The 11,779-nt window shown below is 41.5% G+C and overlaps 1 protein-coding gene across 1 annotated transcript in view; it reads left to right on the forward strand.

The window, feature by feature from the left end:
• Window positions 1–2,612: 2,612 nt before the first annotated feature.
• The window catches only part of COLEC11 (collectin sub-family member 11), a 40,505-nt gene continuing 31,338 nt past the window's right edge, over window positions 2,613–11,779 (forward strand). The window contains exon 1 of the mRNA XM_009329303.1: window positions 2,613–2,668. The gene's annotated coding sequence lies outside the window, so the exon portion shown is untranslated. The remainder of the gene's footprint in view (window positions 2,669–11,779) is intronic.

The following is an 11,779-nucleotide window of genomic DNA, read 5'->3' on the forward strand; positions in this document are numbered from 1 at the left end:
ATGATGCACCAATGTGGCTACACAGCTTCCAGTCGGCTTTCTGGGTGGGCGAAGGATGCTGATGTCTTTCTGTAAGGGGACTGTGCCCTTTTCTCTCAGGTGAAAGAGAACCATGTACTTGCTTATTTTCCCCTTTCCTAGAGAAAACACTTATTGCCCTTTCCTTTTGAACTCTGGTCATTTATGTTTATTTTTCACTTCTGCTTCCCCAGTACTTAATCCTACCTTTTCTACTAACTTTCCCTGAAATAGCTCTGTTTCTCCCTTGAATTCTGTTTCTGGCCTCAGAGTTATTTGCCTGTGTTTACAGGGAGAGTAGATATGTATGTAAATGGACGCTGCCTTTGCCATCGTAATATGATCTTCAAAGGCTTGGACTGCAGTCACTTTGCTGCATTCTTTACTTCAAACATTTCTCTTGGCAAGTTGCTGCCAACAGAGTGCTGCAAGGGCCCAATCCTGCAAATTGCCTTCTGCTCCCGCTGAACTAACGGGGCTTGTACACGTAAAACAACTTTCAAATTAGACTTGTGTGGTCCTTACACAGTTATGCCCATGTTCTACTATTTTGTCCTTTCTTTACTGATGTAATCTGGAAGTGATCATCAGTTCTTTTCATAACCATTTGGTGTGTGTTAAAAAACCAAAGTTAATAGCGGTGGAGGAGGGTATAGAATCATAGAATCATTAAGGTTGGAAAAGACCTCTAAGATCATCAAGTCCAACCGTCAACCCCACACCACCATGCCCACTAAACCATGTCCCTAAGCGCCTCATCTACACGTCTTTTAAATACCTCCAGGGGTGGTGACTCAACCACTTCCCTGGGCAGCCTCTTCCAATGTTTAACCACTCTTTCAGTAAAGACATTTTTCCTCACGTCCAATCTAAACCTCTCCTGGCGCAACTTGAGGCCATTTCCTAGGTAGCTAGGTTTCAGCCCAACATGGAAACAAGGTGGTTTAGGAGAGGTCTGCCTTTACAAAGGTAGCCTGCAGTGAGTGCTGAGTATGAGGCACCACTACTTCTGCAGTGCTGTGGTATCTGCAGTACCTGTTTTTGTCATCTTCTCCAGCAAAGCTGCTCAGTGAGTGCGGTGCTGTGGGCTGGCGAAGCAGGAGCTGTGGTGGGGAAGGAGGTTGCACACCCCAGGGCAGGGGAGAGGTTTGCTGGGAGAGAGGATACAACATGTGAACAGAGCAGGAAAAGAGTGCATCAGTACCGTGTGTCATCAGTTTGTATTGCACCCCCCACCGCAGCATGAAATCCTCGATGGAATGGACCTCCACCTCCCACGAGAGCGGATCAGAAGGTTGGTAGAGAAGTAAACACAGACACACGTGATCCTATTGCATCTTTTTCTAGTCCCTCAGTCTAAAACCTTTTTGGTGTTCTGATACTTTTCTGGTCTTGGGACTGTGGAAGATGGAAAGTGAACCTCCTGCTACTGCCCTAGCTATCGCCTGTAAGAGGTCACATACTGGGAATTACCCAGGCTCCTGTCCTGCAGGGTGTTCGCTTACAGCATAACCCTTCAAATCCCACCTGGAGAAACTGGGAGGGGGGAACAGTGGCATGAGCACAGGGAGGGGGCAGATGGTTTGTGAGCCTTTTTTGTTGAAGAAGCTTATCAGAGCTACAGCCTTACAAATACACCAGCTATTCATTAGAAGGTATTGATTGGTATAGTCATAAGCGGTACTCTATTTGCCCTGGAAGTTGAGAGTGAAGCCAGTAATACCCGTTGAAGTATAAACTGCTGTAACAAAGAGAGGGAGGTGTTCTCAAAATCCCACTTCCCACAATCAGCTGGCCCCATTTTTTTTCCTGCCCAAATGTATGTGGAGTACTGCGGTTTACCCAGGGCTCAAACTAGTCTAGCTGTTTAAGATGAAAACCAGAATTGTACAACTTTTTGGAAGCTATAGTGAAGGATTTCTCTCTCCTTTTTTTTCCTTCCCATTGACACAGACAGTATCAAAAGGTGTTAAAAAAACCAAACCAAAAATCAAAAAAACAAACCCCAAAATTTCGTGAAGAAGCCTGCCATGTGGATAATTTAGCATTTACATTATTGTGGAGCGTTGAGACTCAGCTCCGAAATAGTTGTATGTTTTACTCAACAAGTCAAGAATGCTGTAGCCAATTGCAAGAATGGAGAGAATTTCTGTAAGGGGAGAGTGTGTTAATGATCCACATAAGATGCTCACATTCGGTGCTGCATTTCATGTATTTTTATATCCGCTGAAGGAAAGCAAGAAAAGTGGTGTGCTGAGGCACTGTGCATGCATGGCTTAGAGCTGAATAGATGTAAATGGTTAAAAAGGGGTTCTCTGCTAGAGAGGAGGAGGGGAGAGTAAGAGTGCATTCCCAAAAAAGTACATTCCCAAAATAAAAAGCTTACATCATGGACCTCTTCAGCTTTCCCACACTTCTTTCCTAATTATTGTCCTGCAGGACAGCTGATCTATTTCAAACAGGAAGCTGTTTACAGATAACACTTGCAACTGTTTTGTCTGATTTGTTGAACTGTCGAAAAGCAAAAGACAACCTCTTTTCAAATTAAAAACTGTCAGACTTCTGTAAACAGCAGCAATGAGGTTCATCTGTGCAGTGTCCCTGCAGGCACAGAGCGTTAAGCAGTTTCCATTTTCTCAGCAACCGTAAGGTAAGAGACTTTTAAACTTTCACTCTTTAGAAGCACATAGAGGAAAACGCCTGGGTGTTTGTTAGGGGGCTGCCTTGTAAGTGGCAGAATATGATTGACAATCCCCACATAGGAGGGGAAGGTAAGGGAAATAAGAGCTTGCTCGATTCTATCAGATAACGTTGGGTCTTTCTGTTGAGAAGCACCCATGTGGGTTAGATCACTGAATTCCTGTTTAGTGGGGGGGGGTTGTGTTTAAAATGTACAAATGCCATTGGAAGAGCTCGCCTTCCTTTGAGCAGGGAAGGACAAAACAGTATATGAATTTTAACTTTTCCTAAAGTGGAAACTTATTGCAGTTCATTAATGGGTTGTAATTCCCATTGTAATAGCATTTCCAAAATTGAACCGATAAGTGCTTTTCTCCATCCCTTCTACTTTTATTCCTAAGCGGCTGGCTGTTTTCCACTTCAAAAAGTGAGCTTTTAATATAGCTGCAAAGCAGGGAATGAAGACTTGACATTGCAGAAGTGAAGCAGATGACAGAAGATCCAGTAAGCGCTGGAATTACACCACTGGATAATTAAGAGCAAACTCAGTGAAAACCAAAGCAAGTTGGAAGTAGTAGTACACAGGAATCCTTAATGAAATTTAAGGATGTGTAAAGTTATAAAATCTTGGTCTAAATGAGCTGGAATATGAAAGTAAGCTGCACTTCAGTAACCAGAAGGCCACATGCCTGCTTTTTAGTCATGAGGTATGAAAAATAGGATTCATAAAGGGACTTGCAGCTTTCCATTCTGACCTCTGTGGATACATACATGTGTGCTCAATATAGGCAGTGAAATTTAGGAGGGGGATTCTTTTCTAGCAAAATCAAATCACTGTGGGGAACTGAAATATCCAACTTCACTTGCCATACAGTGAAATGGAAAGAGCCTCTGGACTGGAAATACAACAACTTTGATCCTTGGGTATTGAAAGATTTTAAAAATGTAACAAATGTAAAAACTATTGTCCTACATTTCCCTCTCTGTAGCTGAGATCTCTTGTATTTCATAGCTATATGACCGTTTACATGATCATGAATGTTTAAGGCATTATAGTGATCAGAGTAAATAAAACAAACACTGAATTAAAGGTCTCTTATAACAATGATATTAGGATCTTTTACTCTGTGACAACTCATTAGACATATCCCTAAAATTTTATTATGTTACTGATGCAGCATAAATAAGGTATGCAGATGTTGTCGACAAGAAATAAGACTTCAAGTTGAGTATTCCTTTTAAAAATATTTGGACTGTCTTTCAGAAAATTCTTAGATGTATCTGTTAAAATGAAATTACTGTTTAAATTAATACATGAAAGAGAATATGTAACTTTAATTCGTAGTCAAAATTGCATTTTAAACGTGGCATAGTCCTAGAGTCAGCAGAGAATTGTACTGTGGAAGCAGCAGCAATCTACTGTGTAATTTATAAATTGTACCTTATGTCGAAGGCTATTTTTTCTGATTATTTTTGAGTGATTTTACACTGTTTCTAAAGCTGTTATTTAGTCATCTTTTTGGCTGTCCAAAAACTCTTGAGCCAGAATCCTTTTGAAGTAAGAAGGCTTTTGGCAAAGTAGCTTTTTCAAGAAAAGTGTCAGTTTTCTAGGGTAGTTTAGTTCTTTTGTCAAAATATTTTGGCTGAAAACCAGAAGATTTTAGCCAAAAATATTCTCATGGTGTCTCCTGGGGAGTGTAGTTTGTGCTTTGCATTGCATTTCACTGCTGGCTGGACTTCACAGCTGAACCACATTTCCCGTAAGGCTGTGTGGTCAGGGTCTCACTATTTTCATTTCCCTTGATGAGATGAGCATTAGGATGTATTTTGGGAAAGGTAGTCTACTGAAAGAGGCACAGACTGGGCTCGTAAGGCATCATCTGTAGGCAAAGCCCTTTGGATTACTGGTCGATAACTAGCTGGCAGCTTCTTAAAATTCAAATGCTTTCTTCTGGTTTGCACATGAACCACAAACCATCCTGCTTGTGGGCCGTGGGAGTAGGACCCTTCAAGAGGGTTTGATATGTCAGTAGAAGGCTTAAAGCCTTTTGATGTTTTTAGCCATGCAAACATCTGTACAAGGGAGAGAACATTTAAAAATGTTTCTAAGGCTTTGTTAGTGCTTCTGCCAACTTCTGTGCTGAAAGTGCTCCATTTTGTATATTTGGAACTGAAAACTGCAAGGGAGTATGGCTGGATTTTAAGAGCTAGGTAAACTCTTAAGAGGAAAACAACCTACTAGGAGCCTGAAGCTTTAGAGAGAGGTGGTTTTGAAAATCCAACAAGGTCTCATCTCATCCATGTAAGTGCCTCTTCAGAAAAATCTAGTCCTGCGTGATTTGCCTATAGTTGTATAAGATGTCTGTAGGCAAGAAGAGAATGGAAGTTGGTCTGCTCGAGTTCTTTATCACTGGACCAGTCTCTTACTTGTTTATTAGGATCCAAGGATCCTTAGCTGCTGTGACTGGATGCTGCTTCCTCAAAACTGTATCAGAAGATTGGTTAGGAAGTCCATAGGGTGTCCTGGAGGCCAGAACAGAGCATTAAGACAGATGGTGAGGAGTTTTAGGGTTTACATTGGTTTCCTTCTACACTGAATCATAGAATGGTTTGGGTTGGAAGGGACTTCTAAAGATGATCTAGTCCGACAATAAAGCATGTGAGTGAAACATGGATATGACTAAACAGTTTCACGGTGCTGCAGGTTAAATACCTGGCTTCAGACCAAGAATCCGCAATGTTTACGTGCTATATGGAACGAATGGAGGAGAGCTAAGTGCTGAAGAAAGTGACTCACCACAGCCAGCAAAGTGTGTGATGGCCACAGCAGCCGTCTGGAAAATGCTTGTGAGGGAGATGCTCTGGGATTCCCTCCGCTGGATGTGGGAGCAGATAAATTCACCACCTTTAGTGCCAAGTGCCGGCAAGAACTTGAGTTTCAGAAGCTGGAACCTCACTTTGAATGTGTGTGCCCAGTTGTCCTTCTGGCATGGAGACTTTGAAAACTGGGTCTGAAAAAACCGTTTACAGTTTTCTTTGAAAAATGGATTGCTGCTACCCAGCTGTCATGTAACAATCTACTGGCCGGGAGCACTTACCTGGGAAGCAGGAGACCTGCATGCAGCTCATTGCACTGCTTCAAACCCCCACCTCCCATCTGCTGGAAAGGTGCCCTTGTCATGAACTGACACAATCGTTTGGAAGTGGGACCACTGAACATCCAAGATTGTGTTCACAGCTCCCAAGACAGTTCCTGATGTTGATACTGCTTTGATTTTGGAAAAGAAAAAAGAGAAAGCTAAACAGTCCAGGGAAGTCTATTCCTTTGGCATGAGCAGTCCCATAAGAAGCTAGTCTGCAAGAAAGAAGCGTCTCCCCACCATGATTTGGAAGGGAATGGCAGTGTTTTCTATTAACCTTCCTGCTTACAGTGTGCTTAGAGGAGACTGAAGGAGTTTGGATGCATTTCCTTGATGGGCATAAATGGACTAGGTGGGAGAACTGTGTCTTGTTACTCTCTTCAGGCAAGATGTTGGCCATCTCTGGTCTGTGCAGTAAGAAAAGCTTAGGCACCCAACTAAGTTTTCCAGCAAAACCACAGGCACCTCCTGTCTCTAAGGTGGCTGAATTGTTAGGAGATGGTTTTGGATGCTTTGTTCGGACTTGAGAAGAGGCCACAGATACAGATTCAGTGGTAATGTTGCCAGTGTTGACTTAAGCAGCTCTCATCTGGAGGTTTAGGGGTGAAGAATGGGGGCAAAGGATGGAGAGTGGAAAGAGAAACTGCTTCAACTCTGGCTGATTTTTGAGTGGGGACCTTGAATAATGAAGCTGTGTCCATAGCTGTGCTCAGGTTCCTGGTGCCTGTCTTTGTCTGATCTTAAGCATGGCTTGCTCTGTGATTATTTTTTTTTTTTGGTCCTGTTAGTATGATTTGCTAACTGTGGAATAAGCATAAATAATAACAACAAGAAATCCTACAGATAGCACTTGAAGTTTTTCAGTTTAATCTGAGTGATTTTCAGGCTTAGTTGTGGATCCCTCCAAATTCTCCTGTGATGGTGCTGACGATTTTAGCAGATATTGAACATTGCTGATAATAGGCATGCATTTATTAATCTTTAGTGGACTCCTTAGAAATAGTCTATGGGCCTCGAAGAGACCACGGATCAGGGGTTAATTTGATCTCCATCTGGTCTCAATGCTGGGGGCAGTCTGCCCGTTTCTGTGCTGCAAGGTCTGGACAGCGAAGCTTACATGAAGTAGTGCTTGGCTGGCTAAAGAACGGACTGCACAGAGACTGAGGGGTTCATAAATCATTCACCTGCACTAAAGAAGGCACCAAAATAACTCACATCCATTTAAAAAGGCTTCACAAGTACTTCTTTCTCTAAATGAATCTTGTACACCAAAGGCTGTTGATTGTATAGGAGTTAAGGGGAGACAAGAAAGCATGGAAGTTTTTGTAAGGACATTATTTAATATAAGTAGAACTTTATGATTATCATCAGAGAAGGATTTATAAGAGATCATCTAATTTTGGGGACTTAAAACAAAGAGCTTTAAAAAAAATTAATATGTGAAGGAACTGGGAATGTTAGATGGCACGGTAATTATGGCCAATCAAAATAAAAACATCTGACAAGAATGTAGTGAAGGCCTAGCACAGGAAACGGCAAAAAATGCCTTATTACATAGGAAAAGAAAAATGTCTATCAATGAGCTCTCTTGTCAGAATGGTGTTAATGAGAAAACAGGTCTCTGATGGCTGACTGGTTAGTGGAGTTGCGTACAAGAAATGTTAAGGAAACAGTTATTGAGAACATGTGGCAGAGCAAGATAAGTGCTGCTTGTGCGTGTTGTGGAGACTCCAGGGTGGTGGATCTGTCAGCAGCATCCACAGATGTGTTTGCAATGTTTCTCTCTAGTTGTGCAATGAACTTGCAGTTTAAAGCCGATGCAGAGATGAGGTGAGATGATGTAATGAGAGCCATATTATGAGCTGCAGCTGAAAAACCTCTTTATTGGAGGTTTTCTTCCTTTGCTGTTTAATACCTTCATGCCAGAATTGCCTTCAATGTAACTGTGGAGTGCCAAAAACTCTATAGTCTCTCACTTTCTTTTTTTATGAATGTTATCTAAAACCTTCATGAATGCCTGAACATATAACAGTAATTTATAATTAAGTAGTTCAAAATTAAAATCCTTAGACAACATACATAGCTATTTCCTTATGTCTGCTCCATTTAAATAATTCTGAACGTAATCCTAAATCTTAAATCTTCAAAGGAGAATTATAGATTTTTCGGTACCATCTTTCTTTTGAATTTTCAAGGGCAGTCCTTGAAAGGACAAGGCGTATTTCTTCACAGAGTATTCACAGATAATCTTCGCTTGTTCTGTTGAGGAAATAGCGAAGAGGAACCTAATTTATCTAAAGAAGTCCTTGTGACATTCTTCTTAGGTAGAATGTGAGAATTTCTACCAGTTTCCACATATCTTCATGTCTTGAGTATCATGTCTCCAGAATTATTCAGGTTGGACTATTTGAGTTTAAACTGTCTGTGTCATATGTGGAGGCAACTGTAGTACCTTCACAAGTTTTGTGGAGATAGGTAAATAGGTTATGTACTGGAAGTGCTTAAAATGACCATTGATTTTTATGTAGACTGTGCCTATTGCTCCATCTACTTCCACAGTGCTATGGGTATAATGGGAACTTAGTATACTGTTGAAAAAGAGTGTTCTCTTATAGATGCTGGGGCAGTCTTACTGTCAACTTGAAACCCTCCCATCTGAAAAGAGACCAGTTGCGCATCCCGTGTCTTGCAAATCCTGAGTTTAGTTTCTGGATGGCATGTGTCAAGCTTGTGTAAGCAACGCCAACTTGATACGCCCAGGGAAGTTGTTATATCAGCTACAACGTCTGTGCGTCCTTTTGTATAAAACAAATCTGTTGGCACTTGATGCCAAGGTCTGTCAGGTGCTTTTGTTAATGGTTCTGGTCATAACAGTTTTTACTGTCTTCTAAGCAACTCTCTATTTAAACATGCATTTGCCCATTTAGACTTAGTTTGCACGTGGTTGCATTCACATTGTTCCTTAATTTTAAGGAAGATGATGTTAAATGTTACAACTACAGTGTTGGATACATGGAGTTTCTGATATATTTAGAGTTGCTTCTTCCGTACCTTTTTGGCAGCACTGAGTAACTGTGGCAAGTCTCGTTCTTGTTGTTGTTCATTCTTCCTTTGCTTAAGTTAACTGGCAGATGCTGGGATTTCAGCCACGGCAAGGTCGGTGTAGTCTCTTAACACCTCTGAAGCCTGTTCTTTTACTGGTAGCTGCATAATCGGAGCAGTAGCATTAGTTTTTGTTCCTGTAAGTGCCCTATAAATGCTGAACAGATACACACCAAGTTTCAAGTGATCACTGCTTAGCTGATGTGCAGCTTCTTAATTTGTGCACAACTGGCCTCCGGTCATGTTCTAGCTGTGTGAAAGATGCATCTGCTGCTATTGTTAGAGAATTTGCTGAGTACCAAAGCAGGTAGAGATGCCAGTAGTTATCACTTACTTAACATAGCTTGCTGTATTCTTCCCTAGAAATGTACATTGTTAAAATAAATCTCTCGGGGCAGTTGGTTAGATGGAAGGACTTTAATGAAAAATTCCCAAAGGGAGTTGTCATCCTCAAGAATCTTTTGGTAGCACAAGCATCATGCTATACGGATAAGGGAAGTAACGCATTCAGTTTATATGAATTCAGATAAACACCCTTGTTTGCAAATTGTGTTCTACACATTCTATCTGAATTCTTTCTGAATTCACATTTCTCTTTCAAAATGAGATTGTCAAAAGCATCTCAAATCTGCATGCAATCCCTTGTACTCTTCCTCAATTTTTTTCAATATTTGTAGACCAGTGCATTGTACATGACAAAGGATTTCGAATGCACGTGTTGTGGAATGTATAAAAGCTGCTCTGGGAAATGTTTTGCCACTGAAAGATATTCTTTCAGCTGGCTTCCATTTGGCCTAACTTATAAGTAGGATCTTGACTATTGCCAATGATATAAACTGATTAGTGAAAGTCTGCTGTAGCATACTAGTGTAAGAATACTTTGACTTCTGAGAACTTTGTTAATGTCTAGTCATCTGCAGGAATCGCGTATCTCTGTGTGCTTTTACTAAGTTACATCAGACCCATAGAAACCTGTTTGGGTTTTTTTCCACTGCATTTTGCTTCTACAACCATTTCTATGTACCAACCATATATTTTCTCTTAATCTGGGGAGCCACTTTGGTAGGTTCCCCTTCCTTTTGTCTTCTTGCCCTTATCTGCACTTGGAAAGGTGTTTCAGGGCTTTAAGAGTGAAAGGACATTGAATAGTACTATTACTAACACGTTCACCCTTCTCTTGTCCAGTGAAGATATGTGGCTGTATTTCCTGTGAGGCTTGCTTTTTGCTCTCATGCCCTTAATTTTTCTCTTACACTGAGGCTTGGCTGTTTTACTGAAGGTATTGTTGGTCTTTGTGTCACCAATATAACTTATTTCCTTCCTTTTCCCAGGCTCCTGGGAGCTGATATGAAAGGTTCAGCATAGGATCACATGTAGAGTGTTATTTGGTCTCTGCAGATCCCCAGCCTGAGAATAAAAATAACCTTTTGTTGAAATTGCATTGACACTGCCCCAGTTCAAATGCAAGATTTTGATCATGCATGCTTACGTACCATGGTGTTTTGTTATATTGAGGATATCGTTCCGAGAAGTATGTCCTTGTCATTTGAGGACAACACTCTTGGATCACTTCCATGACTCTTGGTGGCTTGCATGCTATTGCAAAATGCCTCATGTTGTTGTATCTCCTATGTTCTCTATCTTTTGCTGGATATTATTTTCCATTGCAGCCTGGTATTTTCCCGTATCTTTCCTCCTTTTAAAATGTTCCCTCTATAATTATGTGCTGGTGTTTTTTTCCAGTGAATTTAGTCCCTTTAATTCTTTCACTTGTGCATCTTTCTGTTTTCTGTATGCTGCTGGCATGCGAGGGCACAGTTTTGTAACACACTGAAGGCCATCTCAGCTGCTGCCAAGGGCATTTCTTTCCCTGGCTGGCAATGTTTTTCATAGGAATGATGGCCACTTTACCTTCACCAGGAACCAAGGAACTAAATCAACTGAAAAATAACATTACAAAAAGAAGAATAGCTTTCTGCTGGCGTAGCAGCCTGTGCTAGCTCATGATGGGATCAGCTGGCGGTTGGTGACAGTACAGAGAAGGGGAGGGTAATGTGTGACTGCAGCAGGGGAGCCAGGCTGCTGTTAGCCCTCCCGTAGATTGGCTTAGCTAATTAGCAATGGCGGGACTCCCCTTGCCTAACTTTACATACCTACAAGTCTGAGCTAGTCATACTGGGCAATGAATAGGTACCTCCAGAGTCAATTATCTATCCTGTTTTAGGATGAAATGAATCCCCAGGCCAAGGTGCCTTTCTCTGACTTGATTATACAGGGAGCTCAGGGTGATTTTTCTCAGACTGAGCACCTAAGCCAGAATGGTTGAATCCCACCCAAGGGTCTGCTTAGAACTTCTGCTAACTCGAGATCTGGATCTAAGCAAAGTTGCCCTGATAAATAGGTATCTCCTAATGCCAGCTGTGCTCTGTCTTGTGGTTCACTTTTTGAGGTGTCATACTTGCATCCTTGGGAAGGACTGGGCAGCAGTCAAGTGGCTTCCCTTTATTCTTAGAACCTCCTTTAAATGTAGCTGTCGCATATCTAATGTGTGAGAAAGTGGGGGCAAAACCTGTTTCTGCTCTGTTGTGTTTGTTTTCCTCCTCAGTGAGGAGTAGAATGCTGGGGCAACCGAAAGCAAATCTTTTTCCCATCCACTTGCGCTCTGGGATGGTGCCATCTCTCCCTCTGTCCTTTCTCTGTCACTCTCCCCTGGTCAGGTCTCTCCGGTTTTTCACTTTTGCTTTGTGTTTCTCCCACTAGTAGTCTACATCCTATGTCTCTTGTCTTTACTCTTCCTTTAGCCTTGTAAAGTGCTTTGCTTAGATTTTTGTCTTCTGTCT

This window comes from Pygoscelis adeliae, unplaced genomic scaffold, assembly GCF_000699105.1.
Source record: "Pygoscelis adeliae isolate BGI_AS28 unplaced genomic scaffold, ASM69910v1 Scaffold17, whole genome shotgun sequence".
Lineage (NCBI taxonomy): Eukaryota > Metazoa > Chordata > Aves > Sphenisciformes > Spheniscidae > Pygoscelis > Pygoscelis adeliae.